This window comes from Schistocerca gregaria, unplaced genomic scaffold (genome assembly GCF_023897955.1).
Source record: "Schistocerca gregaria isolate iqSchGreg1 unplaced genomic scaffold, iqSchGreg1.2 ptg000355l, whole genome shotgun sequence".
NCBI lineage: Eukaryota > Metazoa > Arthropoda > Insecta > Orthoptera > Acrididae > Schistocerca > Schistocerca gregaria.
Window position 1 is genome coordinate 374,149 of NW_026061814.1, and position 20,504 is coordinate 394,652.

General features: G+C 48.0%; 9 non-coding genes and 1 pseudogene across 9 annotated transcripts; all 10 read right to left on the reverse strand.

Moving 5' to 3' along the window:
• Positions 1-5,828: 5,828 nt before the first annotated feature.
• Positions 5,829-5,946, reverse strand: LOC126307901 (5S ribosomal RNA; annotated as a pseudogene).
• A 1,470-nt stretch (positions 5,947-7,416) lies between these two features.
• Positions 7,417-7,535, reverse strand: LOC126307861 (5S ribosomal RNA). The gene has a single exon (XR_007553831.1). It is a non-coding gene; the product is annotated as a 5S ribosomal RNA (ribosomal RNA).
• A 1,471-nt stretch (positions 7,536-9,006) lies between these two features.
• LOC126307868 (5S ribosomal RNA) lies at positions 9,007-9,125 on the reverse strand. Its single transcript, XR_007553837.1, has one exon. It is a non-coding gene; the product is annotated as a 5S ribosomal RNA (ribosomal RNA).
• Positions 9,126-10,596: 1,471 nt separating this feature from the next.
• Positions 10,597-10,715, reverse strand: LOC126307869 (5S ribosomal RNA). The gene has a single exon (XR_007553838.1). It is a non-coding gene; the product is annotated as a 5S ribosomal RNA (ribosomal RNA).
• Positions 10,716-12,175: 1,460 nt separating this feature from the next.
• Positions 12,176-12,294, reverse strand: LOC126307736 (5S ribosomal RNA). Its single transcript, XR_007553719.1, has one exon. It is a non-coding gene; the product is annotated as a 5S ribosomal RNA (ribosomal RNA).
• Positions 12,295-13,765: 1,471 nt separating this feature from the next.
• LOC126307870 (5S ribosomal RNA) lies at positions 13,766-13,884 on the reverse strand. Its single transcript, XR_007553839.1, has one exon. It is a non-coding gene; the product is annotated as a 5S ribosomal RNA (ribosomal RNA).
• A 1,460-nt stretch (positions 13,885-15,344) lies between these two features.
• LOC126307749 (5S ribosomal RNA) lies at positions 15,345-15,463 on the reverse strand. The gene has a single exon (XR_007553730.1). It is a non-coding gene; the product is annotated as a 5S ribosomal RNA (ribosomal RNA).
• Positions 15,464-16,934: 1,471 nt separating this feature from the next.
• LOC126307871 (5S ribosomal RNA) lies at positions 16,935-17,053 on the reverse strand. The gene has a single exon (XR_007553840.1). It is a non-coding gene; the product is annotated as a 5S ribosomal RNA (ribosomal RNA).
• A 1,471-nt stretch (positions 17,054-18,524) lies between these two features.
• Positions 18,525-18,643, reverse strand: LOC126307863 (5S ribosomal RNA). The gene has a single exon (XR_007553832.1). It is a non-coding gene; the product is annotated as a 5S ribosomal RNA (ribosomal RNA).
• Positions 18,644-20,114: 1,471 nt separating this feature from the next.
• LOC126307874 (5S ribosomal RNA) lies at positions 20,115-20,233 on the reverse strand. The gene has a single exon (XR_007553842.1). It is a non-coding gene; the product is annotated as a 5S ribosomal RNA (ribosomal RNA).
• Between the last annotated feature and the right edge of the window lie 271 nt (positions 20,234-20,504).

A 20,504-nucleotide genomic window follows, 5' to 3' on the forward strand; every position in this document is an offset into this window, starting at 1 on the left:
AAGTCATTGTCGGTCGGGCATCGAGCGTGGCTGGCAGGCGGCGGCAATGAGGGCAGGGGTCAATTAGTCTGAGGCCTGGCCACAGTGTCGCCCCCACACCCGTCATCACTCATATCGACCGTAAAACAAAACAATATTTCATGTGTGAAAAAAGGAGAAATCGCAACAGCCTAGGTATAGTAAAAACAACATGAAACAAAACGCTATTTTAAAGCGCCGGTAATCCCGGTGTGAAATCCCACACCGACGAAAGGTTCCAAAAGTGCCGAGCGCAGACACGTGACGAGAAGTGGGAGCGCTCGACAGTAAAAGAAATGAAAAAAGAAAAAAAGAAAAAAAAGAAAAAATAACGCAAACAGTCACCACTAGAAACTAGAACTGAAACATCAGTAAAGAATCTCGTCACGCCACATACGGGGAAAAAAAAAAGAAAAAAGAAACTAATAATACCGACACTCATGCCAAACAAGAAGTTTGGCAATAACGTTCAGAAAAAACTGAAAAGACTTCTGATGTCGTTCGATAGTCAAGTTTCGGCAATTTTCGTACCAGAAAACATAGAGAAAGTCGCATTTATTCATATTGTGTCGCTCAAGGGCAATTTGAAAATACGAGACAATAACATCCATGTTACGCAGGTACCGACATACGCGCAAAAGCATGCGCCAGTGCGACCTGCAAAAAATTTGCAAAATTTTGCCGATAATGTGGCGATGTCTGAATCTGAGAATGTTGGGTCCATAAAAAGGTAAGGAAGTCCAAATCGGTACACAACTTTAAAGAGAAAATAGCAAAAACTGTATGGCCAAAGATCCACACCGTGGCATTTCGCTTGGTGGTGGGGTAGACGACACACTGCGGAATTAATATATCATCCACAGTAACGGTTCGAGCGTCCACCCGCTGAATCAGACGAATCATATCCCTGGCTACGTCCCAGACACGGCGGAAGCGGTCACACGCAAAGCGGTGTTCAAGAGTATCGTCGACAGTACACACGTCACACACTCCAGATGGGATAAGGTTGATGGAATGAAGTTTGGAGTTGGTGGGGATGGTGCGATGCACCACCTTGTACCATGCAGCGTGTACGGAAGCCGGGAGGACTTTGTTGGCGAGGTTTTGCCACACTGCCACCCAGTTGCAGCGTGGCAATCGATACTCCCACTTGCAACGAATAGGAGGTCCGCGTATAGCATCGCAGACAGCGCTAACCGTGTGGGCGGAGATGTCACGAAGTGTCAGGTAACTATTATCGAAATAGTAGCGGCGCACATAAGAAAGATAAAACGGGATGTGCGACACAGAAACAGGTGCCACTTCAGAATGAGGACGATAACGATTAAAAACAACCGCGGTGGGACTGCAAGGTGCCTTCTGCATAACAGCGGTAATTCTCTTCCAAAGGAGAGCCGCACATTTGGCTGAAAAATCGACAAGTCCCAAACCGCCGTCGGACAGGTCCAAGGTACAGACAGCATGTGACACCTTAAAAATCTCCCCCCTCCATAAAAACCAGTAAATCGCCTGTGTGATGGCGCGCCCCAATTGCTTGGGTACCGGGAGAACCTGCGCAAGGTACCACGCCCTTGCCAAGAAGTTATTATTTATTAAATGCACCTTTTCCCGAAGGGCCAAATTTCGGACCGCATGGATCTTGACAACAGCACGAATCCGATGCAGCGTAGGCCGCCAATTTAATGCTTCCATCTGCTGTGGATTCGAGGATAAAAGGACTCCAAGAACTTTATGCTGCTGCTGTACACAGAACCAGTCCCTACGAAGGGTACGTGCGCGGGCGGTGAGCGGTAAAAGAACAGTTTTCTGTGTATTGACAATCGCCCCCGTAGCTTGTTCAAAGTTGTGCAGAACGACTTGCAACCTGTCAACATCGTCTAAATGCTCAATAAATACGCCAAGGTCATCAGCGTATGCTTTACAAACCAATCTGGTTGTCCCCATCTGAATGCCGCGACATTCCTGACCGATATAGCGGAGGAGGGGATCCAGCGCAATGGCAAAAAGCGCCATGGAAAGCGGACACCCTTGCCGCACGGAGCGACCTACACGAAAAGCAGGAGTAAGACGACCATTAACACAGATGCGTGACGTAGCATTTTGCAACAGATGCGTCACTAAGTTGGTAAATTTATAACCAAACCCCATGCGTACCAATACCTGACGCAAATAAAAATGACTAATACGGTCAAAGGCATTCTTAAAATCAACTAATAAAATCGCCGCAGTCCGAAGCCGAGCACTTTTTACATAACCAATGCAGTCCCTGTAAGCAAGAATAGCGTCAAAAATATTCCGATCGCGCACCGCACACGTTTGCTGAGGACTAAGTACCGCCGGCAAAATGTTTTTAAGTCGCTGAGCGACGCAGCGCGTGACGATCTTGTAGTCAACATTTAATAAAGTAATCGGACGGACAGCGTCGATATTTGGCACAGCATTGGATTTGGGAACGAGCGTCACAACCCCCTCCACAAAGGCAGCTGGTACAGTCACACCATTTCGAATATCATTTACCAAATCTACTAAAATCTCACTAAAAAGATGAAAAAATTTCAAATAAAATTCCGCAGGAATCCCATCTGGACCTGGAGACTTCCCGTTGGGACTCCGCCGAACGGCATCGAGAACTTCATCAGACGTAAAGGCGTCAGTTAAATGATTCCTGTCCGGGCGAGTTAAAACATGGGGTACAGTCTGCAAAAAATCTCGCAACGCGTCGGAATCCACATCAACAGCACGGAAAAGTGAAGCGAAATGTTCAAAAATATCTGTTTCAATTTCCGACTGTACAGAAGTGCGATCGCCGTTTCGCAGCCGCCAAACATTAATCTTCAAACGTTCACGGCGTTTGCGTTCCCTGTGTAAATGGTAAATGGACAGAGGTTCCCCAGTAACAAGTCCCGCAGGCTGACTTCGGACGGTCACCCCATCACTAACGGCACGCATGTCAAGTAAAAGCTTTGCTTGAAATTGCTTCAGAGTAGGCAACAACTCGGGCTGTGACGTCACCCGCAACGCTAAGTCCCGTAAACAAGCCTGGCGGAAGCGAGCCGTTGCCCGACGCCAGCGTGCCGCCTCACGGCTGTAATCAATTAAAAATTTCCTAATCGCCGGTTTAACTATCGCAACCCACCACTCAATGGTGCTACTATGACCGCCTCGAGTCCGCAACAACCGTTGCCATATACGGTTAAAACAAGTCACAAAATGGTCGTCATTGAGTAAACTGCAATTGAACTTCCACAAATTGGTACGGCGAGGAACACACAAACGAGGCAATAAAAGACGACAGGAGTAACTGGAGTGGTCAGAAAATACGACAGGAGTCACGTCAACACTACAAATACGGGCAGACAGCTGCCTAGACACATAAATCCGATCGAGGCGGCTACGCCCGGTACCGTAAAAATAGGTGAAGTAGGTGAAATCCGGGTGTAAAACACGCCACGTGTCGAGCAGCTGAAAACTAGTGACTAAAGTACCCAGCTCGTGACATTTGTTTGGACGCGGCTCTTGATCGCTGTCGTCTAAAACACAATTAAAATCACCCCCAACGATTAAAGTATCGACATTCTTGGATAGAAGCTGACACAAATCTCTACCATAAAATTCAGCCCTGGCCGGTTTAACATTTCCTGACGGAGCGTACACATTTACAAACACAATTCCAAAAATGGTACAAGCAACAGCGCGACCGTTCGGTAAAATGTCAACGTTAGATATTGGTAAGCCAGAACGCACTAAAATTGCAGTGCCCGTATCGTTATCAGGGGCAATATTATCAATCACAGTAAAATCAGTAAAATCATGCAAAAACAAAAGCGCTTCACAAGTCACCTCCTGTAAAAAAGCGACGTGACAGTTATTATCATACAAGAAATTTTTTAAAATCATAGCCTTCTGCGGATTTCGCAACTTATTAAGATTAACTGTTAAGATGTTCCACTGGCTACAGTCGTTAACCATATACACGTGATAACACAGTTAAAAAACAAGAAAATAAAAGAAAAACATGAAATTTGCTTAAAACAAGATAAAACATACAAACTTGCTAGGAGGGGGAGGACATACAATGAGTCACACTAATGGTTACCACCGGCCTCCACATCCGCCGACCAATCCTGTGACTGACTAGGAAGGGGGGGCGGGAGCGGTGGAGTCCCAGAAACTGTGACGGCACCTTCTGTGACGGATTGCTCCACGGCGGGCATCTCGACATCCGAAGAGAAAGGCGGCACCAAATCGTGGGTGGAAGGGGGGGCACGACGAAGGTGCGAATCTTCGGCCTTTCTTTTGGTTGGAAAGGGGGAAGGTGTCACAGACAAAGGCGGATCCACCGCCATGCCGGAATCGGCATCAGAAGTCGGTTGGCTCAGGAAGGTTTTCAAATGTTGCACCGCGATGTCACGTTTCTGCGTTGCAGCAACAACATCACCCTCCGGCTGAGTGCGGGAAGAGGTCTGCTTTTTCGCGTGGCGCCTGCTGCCTCCCCCCTGAGACGGGCGGTGGCCGAGGTCTACGCCGTCGCGCGTGGCCGGTTGTCGGGAGGTCGGTTGCCCGACCGACCGAACCTGAGGGGGGGCAGGAGAACGCGCCACCGGAGACGGACTCCGATTTTTGTCCGAAAAACCACGCGTATTAAACGAAGCAGAGCTACTGGCACTACGTAAACGTGGGGTGCCAGAAGCTCGAGCGACATTCCGGTCCCTACGCGGTTTCGGTGCAGTAAAAGCTTCACGTTCTACAACAGCACTGGCAGCAGAAAGACTGTCGGGGACGGTAGTAGGAGCAACCGCCGATATGTCGGGTTCCGTAACCGGGACAGTATGCGGAACAATTTCTGCCGACATCGGCACGGATTGCGGTGAGACTTCGTCCACTACCGGTTTTTCAAAAACAGATTCAGTTGTCGCAGCCGCGAGCAAAGAAGGCTCAACAGGAGGTTCAGAAACAGAAACAGAGTCACTATCAGGAACAGACGTGTCCATAACGTCAGCGGCGGCCGATACAGGGGGGGCGGCCGCGAGTTGCACACGTGCGGGGGGGGCGGAACCTAAACTCGTTGCAGCAACAGAAGCAAAGCTAGGCCCACTTAAAACGTCCTCACGTGGCAACTGAACAGGCTGCCTGCGTTTAGGACAGTTTTGTCGGTAATGACCAACAGCACCGCAAAAGGAACACGTCTGAGGTTGACCACTATAGGTTATAAAAGCACGATGACCGTTAACTAACAAGAAGGACGGAATATGTTGTCGTACTATCATCTTTACACTCCTCACGCCGTTTTCGACCTGAAAAACATAGGCGGAAGACCACTTCTCTTTAAAAACAGATAGCACGGTCCCGTACGGCCGCAAATGACGAGATATTGTGTCATTCCGGATTTCAAAAGGCAAGTTGAACACACGAACATTTCGAAGGCCAAACCCACCATGAGAAATAGTCACGTTACTAATGCGACCGTCTAGATGTCGAAATTTACGGATACCATCATTAACATTTACCACGGTATCACACAATTCGGGAGTTTTCAACTTCAAAAACACGGAGTTGATAAAAGTATCAAATTGAACTCCGAGAACGTCATCGGTCGACAAACACAATTCCTCAAGTATCCAACGGTGAATTTCGAAAGCTGACGGTTTTCCGACGGAACTATCGAATTCGCATTGCACATTATTTTGTCGTTCTTCACTATTATCATACAACATAGCCATAACTTACGGACTTGATGAAATGTAGCCGCGAGGCAGGAGACAGACGACACGCGAGGCGCCGCCGGCCAAGTCGCACAAGGAAGTACTGCTCGCTCGGCACCGAGGTGTTCCCAGGCGGTCACCCATCCAAGTACTAACCGGCCCCGATGTTGCTTAACTTCGGTGATCGGACGAGAACCGGTGTATTCAACATGGTATGGCCGTTGGCGTCCTTATACAGTAGCCGCACGGCAGAAGAAGGCTTCGCCTCTCCTCCCAACACACGCAATCGCCGTTTTCGGTGGCACATTTGACGAAAGCACGTCCTTCCACCTCGAAGGCGACGCGCAGTGCGGCGCGCCGCCACGTGGGTCAGACGCACAACACAGCTGCTCGTTGCACCGCCTGTCATTCGTTTGTTCGACAAAGTATCCATCTCTTGTAGCGATGGAAGGTAAATTTTTGTTTACAAATTTGCCGTTGTGCACTGCTACAAAACAATATGCCCTGACGTATTTCACAACATTTCTGTCACTTCATACTGTTTTGTTATTTCCAGAGACTCTTTGGAAGTCTTCCTTGGCGCACTCTTTTCAAACTGAGTTCCTTAATATCGTATCTTACGATAGTTTAAAATCAGTATGGAAGCATCTTTGTCACATGAGAAAGGTAGCATGAAAAAAGGGCTGGCAGGGGTAGTGACAAGATAGCAAGAAATGAAGACAGAGGGAAGCGTTCTCACCTGCCTGACACTCGTCGCGCTTCCAGATATTTGCGTAATTTGCACGGTTCATTCTCGGCTGTCACCTTCCGTCCCGACTTGTCCCGACTTTGCTCGACTGCCGCTCGCTGCCCCTCGGGTCGCGGTCCATATGACAGCACAAGTACGAGAAGCATCTGCGAGATGGGGGCGGCCCGAACCGGCGAGTCCGAGGCGCCGTGTGCGGGCGTTCGGAGCTACCAGTGCCGCTCTGTGCTGCGCTGTGCCGTGGAAAGGTGCGAAAACATGCACACAAGACACAGGCTTTTCGGCAAAGTATACATCTCTTGTAGCGACGAAAGGTAAATTTTTGTTTACAAATTTGCCCTTGTGCACTGCTACAAAACAATATGCCCTGACGTTTTTCACAACATTTCTGTCACTTCATACTGTTTTTATTATTCCAGAGACTCTTTGGAAGTCTTACTTGGCGCACTCTTTTCAAACTGAGTTCCTTAATATCGTATCTTACGATAGTTTAAAATCAGTATGGAAGCATCTTTGTCACATGAGAAAGGTAGCATGAAAAAAGGGCTGGCAGGAGTAGTGACAAGAAAGCAAGAAATGAAGACAGCCAGAGTTCCCAGGCGGTCGCCGATCCGAATACTGACGTTGTTGCTTTTCTTCGGTGGTCGGACGGGAACAGGTCTTTCTTTAATGTAGTTAGTTTTTGGAATTTAGCGCTCCTACAAAACAGTACTCTCTGACGCGTTTCAAGAGCGCATCTGTCGATTCGCAGTGTTTCGTTATTTTCAACGAGATCCTAGCACTCTTCCTCCGCGCATTCTTGTTCAAACTGAGTTCATTACTGTAATTTCGCATCTTACGTTTAATACAGTAGTTTAAAATGCTTGTGGAAGCATCTTTGTCGCACCTGAGAGTTTTTCATGAAAAGAGGGCTGGCAGGTGTAGTGACATAAAATTTAAAAGAAGAGAGGGAGCCAACAGCACCCGGTGTTCCCAGGCGGTCACCCATCCAAGTACTAACCGGCCCCGATGTTGCTTAACTTCGGTGATCGGACGAGAACCGGTGTATTCAACATGGTATGGCCGTTGGCGTCCTTATACAGTAGCCGCACGGCAGAAGAAGGCTTCGCCTCTCCTCCCAACACACGCAATCGCCGTTTTCGGTGGCACATTTGACGCAAAGCACGTCCTTCCACCTCGAAGGCGACGCGCAGTGCGGCGCGCCGCCACGTGGGTCAGACGCACAACACAGCTGCTCGTTGCACCGCCTGTCATTCGTTTGTTCGACAAAGTATCCATCTCTTGTAGCGATGGAAGGTAAATTTTTGTTTACAAATTTGCCGTTGTGCACTGCTACAAAACAATATGCCCTGACGTATTTCACAACATTTCTGTCACTTCATACTGTTTTGTTATTTCCAGAGACTCTTTGGAAGTCTTCCTTGGCGCACTCTTTTCAAACTGAGTTCCTTAATATCGTATCTTACGATAGTTTAAAATCAGTATGGAAGCATCTTTGTCACATGAGAAAGGTAGCATGAAAAAAGGGCTGGCAGGGGTAGTGACAAGATAGCAAGAAATGAAGACAGAGGGAAGCGTTCTCACCTGCCTGACACTCGTCGCGCTTCCAGATATTTGCGTAATTTGCACGGTTCATTCTCGGCTGTCACCTTCCGTCCCGACTTGTCCCGACTTTGCTCGACTGCCGCTCGCTGCCCCTCGGGTCGCGGTCCATATGACAGCACAAGTACGAGAAGCATCTGCGAGATGGGGGCGGCCCGAACCGGCGAGTCCGAGGCGCCGTGTGCGGGCGTTCGGAGCTACCAGTGCCGCTCTGTGCTGCGCTGTGCCGTGGAAAGGTGCGAAAACATGCACACAAGACACAGGCTTTTCGGCAAAGTATACATCTCTTGTAGCGACGAAAGGTAAATTTTTGTTTACAAATTTGCCCTTGTGCACTGCTACAAAACAATATGCCCTGACGTTTTTCACAACATTTCTGTCACTTCATACTGTTTTTATTATTCCAGAGACTCTTTGGAAGTCTTACTTGGCGCACTCTTTTCAAACTGAGTTCCTTAATATCGTATCTTACGATAGTTTAAAATCAGTATGGAAGCATCTTTGTCACATGAGAAAGGTAGCATGAAAAAAGGGCTGGCAGGAGTAGTGACAAGAAAGCAAGAAATGAAGACAGCCAGAGTTCCCAGGCGGTCGCCGATCCGAATACTGACGTTGTTGCTTTTCTTCGGTGGTCGGACGGGAACAGGTCTTTCTTTAATGTAGTTAGTTTTTGGAATTTAGCGCTCCTACAAAACAGTACTCTCTGACGCGTTTCAAGAGCACATCTGTCGATTCGCAGTGTTTCGTTATTTTCAACGAGATCCTAGCACTCTTCCTCCGCGCATTCTTGTTCAAACTGAGTTCATTACTGTAATTTCGCATCTTACGTTTAATACAGTAGTTTAAAATGCTTGTGGAAGCATCTTTGTCGCACCTGAGAGTTTTTCATGAAAAGAGGGCTGGCAGGTGTAGTGACATAAAATTTAAAAGAAGAGAGGGAGCCAACAGCACCCGGTGTTCCCAGGCGGTCACCCATCCAAGTACTAACCGGCCCCGATGTTGCTTAACTTCGGTGATCGGACGAGAACCGGTGTATTCAACACGGTATGGCCGTTGGCGTCCTTATACAGTAGCCGCACGGCAGAAGAAGGCTTCGCCTCTCCTCCCAACACACGCAATCGCCGTTTTCGGTGGCACATTTGACGCAAAGCACGTCCTTCCACCTCGAAGGCGACGCGCAGTGCGGCGCGCCGCCACGTGGGTCAGACGCACAACACAGCTGCTCGTTGCACCGCCTGTCATTCGTTTGTTCGACAAAGTATCCATCTCTTGTAGCGATGGAAGGTAAATTTTTGTTTACAAATTTGCCGTTGTGCACTGCTACAAAACAATATGCCCTGACGTATTTCACAACATTTCTGTCACTTCATACTGTTTTGTTATTTCCAGAGACTCTTTGGAAGTCTTCCTTGGCGCACTCTTTTCAAACTGAGTTCCTTAATATCGTATCTTACGATAGTTTAAAATCAGTATGGAAGCATCTTTGTCACATGAGAAAGGTAGCATGAAAAAAGGGCTGGCAGGGGTAGTGACAAGATAGCAAGAAATGAAGACAGAGGGAAGCGTTCTCACCTGCCTGACACTCGTCGCGCTTCCAGATATTTGCGTAATTTGCACGGTTCATTCTCGGCTGTCACCTTCCGTCCCGACTTGTCCCGACTTTGCTCGACTGCCGCTCGCTGCCGCTCGGGTCGCGGTCCATATGACAGCACAAGTACGAGAAGCATCTGCGAGATGGGGGCGGCCCGAACCGGCGAGTCCGAGGCGCCGTGTGCGGGCGTTCGGAGCTACCAGTGCCGCTCTGTGCTGCGCTGTGCCGTGGAAAGGTGCGAAAACATGCACACAAGACACAGGCTTTTCGGCAAAGTATACATCTCTTGTAGCGACGAAAGGTAAATTTTTGTTTACAAATTTGCCCTTGTGCACTGCTACAAAACAATATGCCCTGACGTTTTTCACAACATTTCTGTCACTTCATACTGTTTTTATTATTCCAGAGACTCTTTGGAAGTCTTACTTGGCGCACTCTTTTCAAACTGAGTTCCTTAATATCGTATCTTACGATAGTTTAAAATCAGTATGGAAGCATCTTTGTCACATGAGAAAGGTAGCATGAAAAAAGGGCTGGCAGGAGTAGTGACAAGAAAGCAAGAAATGAAGACAGCCAGAGTTCCCAGGCGGTCGCCGATCCGAATACTGATGTTGTTGCTTTTCTTCGGTGGTCGGACGGGAACAGGTCTTTCTTTAATGTAGTTAGTTTTTGGAATTTAGCGCTCCTACAAAACAGTACTCTCTGACGCGTTTCAAGAGCACATCTGTCGATTCGCAGTGTTTCGTTATTTTCAACGAGATCCTAGCACTCTTCCTCCGCGCATTCTTGTTCAAACTGAGTTCATTACTGTAATTTCGCATCTTACGTTTAATACAGTAGTTTAAAATGCTTGTGGAAGCATCTTTGTCGCACCTGAGAGTTTTTCATGAAAAGAGGGCTGGCAGGTGTAGTGACATAAAATTTAAAAGAAGAGAGGGAGCCAACAGCACCCGGTGTTCCCAGGCGGTCACCCATCCAAGTACTAACCGGCCCCGATGTTGCTTAACTTCGGTGATCGGACGAGAACCGGTGTATTCAACACGGTATGGCCGTTGGCGTCCTTATACAGTAGCCGCACGGCAGAAGAAGGCTTCGCCTCTCCTCCCAACACACGCAATCGCCGTTTTCGGTGGCACATTTGACGCAAAGCACGTCCTTCCACCTCGAAGGCGACGCGCAGTGCGGCGCGCCGCCACGTGGGTCAGACGCACAACACAGCTGCTCGTTGCACCGCCTGTCATTCGTTTGTTCGACAAAGTATCCATCTCTTGTAGCGATGGAAGGTAAATTTTTGTTTACAAATTTGCCGTTGTGCACTGCTACAAAACAATATGCCCTGACGTATTTCACAACATTTCTGTCACTTCATACTGTTTTGTTATTTCCAGAGACTCTTTGGAAGTCTTCCTTGGCGCACTCTTTTCAAACTGAGTTCCTTAATATCGTATCTTACGATAGTTTAAAATCAGTATGGAAGCATCTTTGTCACATGAGAAAGGTAGCATGAAAAAAGGGCTGGCAGGGGTAGTGACAAGATAGCAAGAAATGAAGACAGAGGGAAGCGTTCTCACCTGCCTGACACTCGTCGCGCTTCCAGATATTTGCGTAATTTGCACGGTTCATTCTCGGCTGTCCCCTTCCGTCCCGACTTGTCCCGACTTTGCTCGCTGCCGCTCGGGTCGCGGTCCATATGACAGCACAAGTACGAGAAGCATCTGCGAGATGGGCGCGGCCCGAACCGGCGAGTCCGAGGCGCCGTGTGCGGGCGTTCGGAGCTACCAGTGCCGCTCTGTGCTGCGCTGTGCCGTGGAAAGGTGCGAAAACATGCACACAAGACACAGGCTTTTCGGCAAAGTATACATCTCTTGTAGCGACGAAAGGTAAATTTTTGTTTACAAATTTGCCCTTGTGCACTGCTACAAAACAATATGCCCTGACGTTTTTCACAACATTTCTGTCACTTCATACTGTTTTTATTATTCCAGAGACTCTTTGGAAGTCTTACTTGGCGCACTCTTTTCAAACTGAGTTCCTTAATATCGTATCTTACGATAGTTTAAAATCAGTATGGAAGCATCTTTGTCACATGAGAAAGGTAGCATGAAAAAAGGGCTGGCAGGAGTAGTGACAAGAAAGCAAGAAATGAAGACAGCCAGAGTTCCCAGGCGGTCGCCGATCCGAATACTGACGTTGTTGCTTTTCTTCGGTGGTCGGACGGGAACAGGTCTTTCTTTAATGTAGTTAGTTTTTGGAATTTAGCGCTCCTACAAAACAGTACTCTCTGACGCGTTTCAAGAGCACATCTGTCGATTCGCAGTGTTTCGTTATTTTCAACGAGATCCTAGCACTCTTCCTCCGCGCATTCTTGTTCAAACTGAGTTCATTACTGTAATTTCGCATCTTACGTTTAATACAGTAGTTTAAAATGCTTGTGGAAGCATCTTTGTCGCACCTGAGAGTTTTTCATGAAAAGAGGGCTGGCAGGTGTAGTGACATAAAATTTAAAAGAAGAGAGGGAGCCAACAGCACCCGGTGTTCCCAGGCGGTCACCCATCCAAGTACTAACCGGGCCCGATGTTGCTTAACTTCGGTGATCGGACGAGAACCGGTGTATTCAACATGGTATGGCCGTTGGCGTCCTTATACAGTAGCCGCACGGCAGAAGAAGGCTTCGCCTCTCCTCCCAACACACGCAATCGCCGTTTTCGGTGGCACATTTGACGCAAAGCACGTCCTTCCACCTCGAAGGCGACGCGCAGTGCGGCGCGCCGCCACGTGGGTCAGACGCACAACACAGCTGCTCGTTGCACCGCCTGTCATTCGTTTGTTCGACAAAGTATCCATCTCTTGTAGCGATGGAAGGTAAATTTTTGTTTACAAATTTGCCGTTGTGCACTGCTACAAAACAATATGCCCTGACGTATTTCACAACATTTCTGTCACTTCATACTGTTTTGTTATTTCCAGAGACTCTTTGGAAGTCTTCCTTGGCGCACTCTTTTCAAACTGAGTTCCTTAATATCGTATCTTACGATAGTTTAAAATCAGTATGGAAGCATCTTTGTCACATGAGAAAGGTAGCATGAAAAAAGGGCTGGCAGGGGTAGTGACAAGATAGCAAGAAATGAAGACAGAGGGAAGCGTTCTCACCTGCCTGACACTCGTCGCGCTTCCAGATATTTGCGTAATTTGCACGGTTCATTCTCGGCTGTCCCCTTCCGTCCCGACTTGTCCCGACTTTGCTCGACTGCCGCTCGCTGCCGCTCGGGTCGCGGTCCATATGACAGCACAAGTACGAGAAGCATCTGCGAGATGGGCGCGGCCCGAACCGGCGAGTCCGAGGCGCCGTGTGCGGGCGTTCGGAGCTACCAGTGCCGCTCTGTGCTGCGCTGTGCCGTGGAAAGGTGCGAAAACATGCACACAAGACACAGGCTTTTCGGCAAAGTATACATCTCTTGTAGCGACGAAAGGTAAATTTTTGTTTACAAATTTGCCCTTGTGCACTGCTACAAAACAATATGCCCTGACGTTTTTCACAACATTTCTGTCACTTCATACTGTTTTTATTATTCCAGAGACTCTTTGGAAGTCTTACTTGGCGCACTCTTTTCAAACTGAGTTCCTTAATATCGTATCTTACGATAGTTTAAAATCAGTATGGAAGCATCTTTGTCACATGAGAAAGGTAGCATGAAAAAAGGGCTGGCAGGAGTAGTGACAAGAAAGCAAGAAATGAAGACAGCCAGAGTTCCCAGGCGGTCGCCGATCCGAATACTGACGTTGTTGCTTTTCTTCGGTGGTCGGACGGGAACAGGTCTTTCTTTAATGTAGTTAGTTTTTGGAATTTAGCGCTCCTACAAAACAGTACTCTCTGACGCGTTTCAAGAGCACATCTGTCGATTCGCAGTGTTTCGTTATTTTCAACGAGATCCTAGCACTCTTCCTCCGCGCATTCTTGTTCAAACTGAGTTCATTACTGTAATTTCGCATCTTACGTTTAATACAGTAGTTTAAAATGCTTGTGGAAGCATCTTTGTCGCACCTGAGAGTTTTTCATGAAAAGAGGGCTGGCAGGTGTAGTGACATAAAATTTAAAAGAAGAGAGGGAGCCAACAGCACCCGGTGTTCCCAGGCGGTCACCCATCCAAGTACTAACCGGCCCCGATGTTGCTTAACTTCGGTGATCGGACGAGAACCGGTGTATTCAACACGGTATGGCCGTTGGCGTCCTTATACAGTAGCCGCACGGCAGAAGAAGGCTTCGCCTCTCCTCCCAACACACGCAATCGCCGTTTTCGGTGGCACATTTGACGCAAAGCACGTCCTTCCACCTCGAAGGCGACGCGCAGTGCGGCGCGCCGCCACGTGGGTCAGACGCACAACACAGCTGCTCGTTGCACCGCCTGTCATTCGTTTGTTCGACAAAGTATCCATCTCTTGTAGCGATGGAAGGTAAATTTTTGTTTACAAATTTGCCGTTGTGCACTGCTACAAAACAATATGCCCTGACGTATTTCACAACATTTCTGTCACTTCATACTGTTTTGTTATTTCCAGAGACTCTTTGGAAGTCTTCCTTGGCGCACTCTTTTCAAACTGAGTTCCTTAATATCGTATCTTACGATAGTTTAAAATCAGTATGGAAGCATCTTTGTCACATGAGAAAGGTAGCATGAAAAAAGGGCTGGCAGGGGTAGTGACAAGATAGCAAGAAATGAAGACAGAGGGAAGCGTTCTCACCTGCCTGACACTCGTCGCGCTTCCAGATATTTGCGTAATTTGCACGGTTCATTCTCGGCTGTCCCCTTCCGTCCCGACTTGTCCCGACTTTGCTCGCTGCCGCTCGGGTCGCGGTCCATATGACAGCACAAGTACGAGAAGCATCTGCGAGATGGGCGCGGCCCGAACCGGCGAGTCCGAGGCGCCGTGTGCGGGCGTTCGGAGCTACCAGTGCCGCTCTGTGCTGCGCTGTGCCGTGGAAAGGTGCGAAAACATGCACACAAGACACAGGCTTTTCGGCAAAGTATACATCTCTTGTAGCGACGAAAGGTAAATTTTTGTTTACAAATTTGCCCTTGTGCACTGCTACAAAACAATATGCCCTGACGTTTTTCACAACATTTCTGTCACTTCATACTGTTTTTATTATTCCAGAGACTCTTTGGAAGTCTTACTTGGCGCACTCTTTTCAAACTGAGTTCCTTAATATCGTATCTTACGATAGTTTAAAATCAGTATGGAAGCATCTTTGTCACATGAGAAAGGTAGCATGAAAAAAGGGCTGGCAGGAGTAGTGACAAGAAAGCAAGAAATGAAGACAGCCAGAGTTCCCAGGCGGTCGCCGATCCGAATACTGACGTTGTTGCTTTTCTTCGGTGGTCGGACGGGAACAGGTCTTTCTTTAATGTAGTTAGTTTTTGGAATTTAGCGCTCCTACAAAACAGTACTCTCTGACGCGTTTCAAGAGCACATCTGTCGATTCGCAGTGTTTCGTTATTTTCAACGAGATCCTAGCACTCTTCCTCCGCGCATTCTTGTTCAAACTGAGTTCATTACTGTAATTTCGCATCTTACGTTTAATACAGTAGTTTAAAATGCTTGTGGAAGCATCTTTGTCGCACCTGAGAGTTTTTCATGAAAAGAGGGCTGGCAGGTGTAGTGACATAAAATTTAAAAGAAGAGAGGGAGCCAACAGCACCCGGTGTTCCCAGGCGGTCACCCATCCAAGTACTAACCGGGCCCGATGTTGCTTAACTTCGGTGATCGGACGAGAACCGGTGTATTCAACATGGTATGGCCGTTGGCGTCCTTATACAGTAGCCGCACGGCAGAAGAAGGCTTCGCCTCTCCTCCCAACACACGCAATCGCCGTTTTCGGTGGCACATTTGACGCAAAGCACGTCCTTCCACCTCGAAGGCGACGCGCAGTGCGGCGCGCCGCCACGTGGGTCAGACGCACAACACAGCTGCTCGTTGCACCGCCTGTCATTCGTTTGTTCGACAAAGTATCCATCTCTTGTAGCGATGGAAGGTAAATTTTTGTTTACAAATTTGCCGTTGTGCACTGCTACAAAACAATATGCCCTGACGTATTTCACAACATTTCTGTCACTTCATACTGTTTTGTTGTTTCCAGAGACTCTTTGGAAGTCTTCCTTGGCGCACTCTTTTCAAACTGAGTTCCTTAATATCGTATCTTACGATAGTTTAAAATCAGTATGGAAGCATCTTTGTCACATGAGAAAGGTAGCATGAAAAAAGGGCTGGCAGGGGTAGTGACAAGATAGCAAGAAATGAAGACAGAGGGAAGCGTTCTCACCTGCCTGACACTCGTCGCGCTTCCAGATATTTGCGTAATTTGCACGGTTCATTCTCGGCTGTCCCCTTCCGTCCCGACTTGTCCCGACTTTGCTCGACTGCCGCTCGCTGCCGCTCGGGTCGCGGTCCATATGACAGCACAAGTACGAGAAGCATCTGCGAGATGGGCGCGGCCCGAACCGGCGAGTCCGAGGCGCCGTGTGCGGGCGTTCGGAGCTACCAGTGCCGCTCTGTGCTGCGCTGTGCCGTGGAAAGGTGCGAAAACATGCACACAAGACACAGGCTTTTCGGCAAAGTATACATCTCTTGTAGCGACGAAAGGTAAATTTTTGTTTACAAATTTGCCCTTGTGCACTGCTACAAAACAATATGCCCTGACGTTTTTCACAACATTTCTGTCACTTCATACTGTTTTTATTATTCCAGAGACTCTTTGGAAGTCTTACTTGGCGCACTCTTTTCAAACTGAGTTCCTTAATATCGTATCTTACGATAGTTTAAAATCAGTATGGAAGCATCTTTGTCACATGAGAAAGGTAGCATGAAAAAAGGGCTGGCAGGAGTAGTGACAAGAAAGCAAGAAATGAAGACAGCCAGAGTTCCCAGGCGGTCGCCGATCCGAATACTGACGTTGTTGCTTTTCTTCGGTGGTCGGACGGGAACAGGTCTTTCTTTAATGTAGTTAGTTTTTGGAATTTAGCGCTCCTACAAAACAGTACTCTCTGACGCGTTTCAAGAGCACATCTGTCGATTCGCAGTGTTTCGTTATTTTCAACGAGATCCTAGCACTCTTCCTCCGCGCATTCTTGTTCAAACTGAGTTCATTACTGTAATTTCGCATCTTACGTTTAATACAGTAGTTTAAAATGCTTGTGGAAGCATCTTTGTCGCACCTGAGAGTTTTTCATGAAAAGAGGGCTGGCAGGTGTAGTGACATAAAATTTAAAAGAAGAGAGGGAGCCAACAGCACCCGGTGTTCCCAGGCGGTCACCCATCCAAGTACTAACCGGCCCCGATGTTGCTTAACTTCGGTGATCGGACGAGAACCGGTGTATTCAACACGGTATGGCCGTTGGCGTCCTTATACAGTAGCCGCACGGCAGAAGAAGGCTTCGCCTCTCCTCCCAACACACGCAATCGCCGTTTTCGGTGGCACATTTGACGCAAAGCACGTCCTTCCACCTCGAAGGCGACGCGCAGTGCGGCGCGCCGCCACGTGGGTCAGACGCACAACACAGCTGCTCGTTGCACCGCCTGTCATTCGTTTGTTCGACAAAGTATCCATCTCTTGTAGCGATGGAAGGTAAATTTTTGTTTACAAATTTGCCGTTGTGCACTGCTACAAAACAATATGCCCTGACGTATTTCACAACATTTCTGTCACTTCATACTGTTTTGTTATTTCCAGAGACTCTTTGGAAGTCTTCCTTGGCGCACTCTTTTCAAACTGAGTTCCTTAATATCGTATCTTACGATAGTTTAAAATCAGTATGGAAGCATCTTTGTCACATGAGAAAGGTAGCATGAAAAAAGGGCTGGCAGGGGTAGTGACAAGATAGCAAGAAATGAAGACAGAGGGAAGCGTTCTCACCTGCCTGACACTCGTCGCGCTTCCAGATATTTGCGTAATTTGCACGGTTCATTCTCGGCTGTCCCCTTCCGTCCCGACTTGTCCCGACTTTGCTCGACTGCCGCTCGCTGCCGCTCGGGTCGCGGTCCATATGACAGCACAAGTACGAGAAGCATCTGCGAGATGGGCGCGGCCCGAACCGGCGAGTCCGAGGCGCCGTGTGCGGGCGTTCGGAGCTACCAGTGCCGCTCTGTGCTGCGCTGTGCCGTGGAAAGGTGCGAAAACATGCACACAAGACACAGGCTTTTCGGCAAAGTATACATCTCTTGTAGCGACGAAAGGTAAATTTTTGTTTACAAATTTGCCCTTGTGCACTGCTACAAAACAATATGCCCTGACGTTTTTCACAACATTTCTGTCACTTCATACTGTTTTTATTATTCCAGAGACTCTTTGGAAGTCTTACTTGGCGCACTCTTTTCAAACTGAGTTCCTTAATATCGTATCTTACGATAGTTTAAAATCAGTATGGAAGCATCTTTGTCACATGAGAAAGGTAGCATGAAAAAAGGGCTGGCAGGAGTAGTGACAAGAAAGCAAGAAATGAAGACAGCCAGAGTTCCCAGGCGGTCGCCGATCCGAATACTGACGTTGTTGCTTTTCTTCGGTGGTCGGACGGGAACAGGTCTTTCTTTAATGTAGTTAGTTTTTGGAATTTAGCGCTCCTACAAAACAGTACTCTCTGACGCGTTTCAAGAGCACATCTGTCGATTCGCAGTGTTTCGTTATTTTCAACGAGATCCTAGCACTCTTCCTCCGCGCATTCTTGTTCAAACTGAGTTCATTACTGTAATTTCGCATCTTACGTTTAATACAGTAGTTTAAAATGCTTGTGGAAGCATCTTTGTCGCACCTGAGAGTTTTTCATGAAAAGAGGGCTGGCAGGTGTAGTGACATAAAATTTAAAAGAAGAGAGGGAGCCAACAGCACCCGGTGTTCCCAGGCGGTCACCCATCCAAGTACTAACCGGCCCCGATGTTGCTTAACTTCGGTGATCGGACGAGAACCGGTGTATTCAACATGGTATGGCCGTTGGCGTCCTTATACAGTAGCCGCACGGCAGAAGAAGGCTTCGCCTCTCCTCCCAACACACGCAATCGCCGTTTTCGGTGGCACATTTGACGCAAAGCACGTCCTTCCACCTCGAAGGCGACGCGCAGTGCGGCGCGCCGCCACGTGGGTCAGACGCACAACACAGCTGCTCGTTGCACCGCCTGTCATTCGTTTGTTCGACAAAGTATCCATCTCTTGTAGCGATGGAAGGTAAATTTTTGTTTACAAATTTGCCGTTGTGCACTGCTACAAAACAATATGCCCTGACGTATTTCACAACATTTCTGTCACTTCATACTGTTTTGTTGTTTCCAGAGACTCTTTGGAAGTCTTCCTTGGCGCACTCTTTTCAAACTGAGTTCCTTAATATCGTATCTTACGATAGTTTAAAATCAGTATGGAAGCATCTTTGTCACATGAGAAAGGTAGCATGAAAAAAGGGCTGGCAGGGGTAGTGACAAGATAGCAAGAAATGAAGACAGAGGGAAGCGTTCTCACCTGCCTGACACTCGTCGCGCTTCCAGATATTTGCGTAATTTGCACGGTTCATTCTCGGCTGTCCCCTTCCGTCCCGACTTGTCCCGACTTTGCTCGACTGCCGCTCGCTGCCGCTCGGGTCGCGGTCCATATGACAGCACAAGTACGAGAAGCATCTGCGAGATGGGCGCGGCCCGAACCGGCGAGTCCGAGGCGCCGTGTGCGGGCGTTCGGAGCTACCAGTGCCGCTCTGTGCTGCGCTGTGCCGTGGAAAGGTGCGAAAACATGCACACAAGACACAGGCTTTTCGGCAAAGTATACATCTCTTGTAGCGACGAAAGGTAAATTTTTGTTTACAAATTTGCCCTTGTGCACTGCTACAAAACAATATGCCCTGACGTTTTTCACAACATTTCTGTCACTTCATACTGTTTTTATTATTCCAGAGACTCTTTGGAAGTCTTACTTGGCGCACTCTTTTCAAACTGAGTTCCTTAATATCGTATCTTACGATAGTTTAAAATCAGTATGGAAGCATCTTTGTCACATGAGAAAGGTAGCATGAAAAAAGGGCTGGCAGGAGTAGTGACAAGAAAGCAAGAAATGAAGACAGCCAGAGTTCCCAGGCGGTCGCCGATCCGAATACTGACGTTGTTGCTTTTCTTCGGTGGTCGGACGGGAACAGGTCTTTCTTTAATGTAGTTAGTTTTTGGAATTTAGCGCTCCTACAAAACAGTACTCTCTGACGCGTTTCAAGAGCACATCTGTCGATTCGCAGTGTTTCGTTATTTTCAACGAGATCCTAGCACTCTTCCTCCGCGCATTCTTGTTCAAACTGAGTTCATTACTGTAATTTCGCATCTTACGTTTAATACAGTAGTTTAAAATGCTTGTGGAAGCATCTTTGTCGCACCTGAGAGTTTTTCATGAAAAGAGGGCTGGCAGGTGTAGTGACATAAAATTTAAAAGAAGAGAGGGAGCCAACAGCACCCGGTGTTCCCAGGCGGTCACCCATCCAAGTACTAACCGGCCCCGATGTTGCTTAACTTCGGTGATCGGACGAGAACCGGTGTATTCAACACGGTATGGCCGTTGGCGTCCTTATACAGTAGCCGCACGGCAGAAGAAGGCTTCGCCTCTCCTCCCAACACACGCAATCGCCGTTTTCGGTGGCACATTTGACGCAAAGCACGTCCTTCCACCTCGAAGGCGACGCGCAGTGCGGCGCGCCGCCACGTGGGTCAGACGCACAACACAGCTGCTCGTTGCACCGCCTGTCATTCGTTTGTTCGACAAAGTATCCATCTCTTGTAGCGATGGAAGGTAAATTTTTGTTTACAAATTTGCCGTTGTGCACTGCTACAAAAC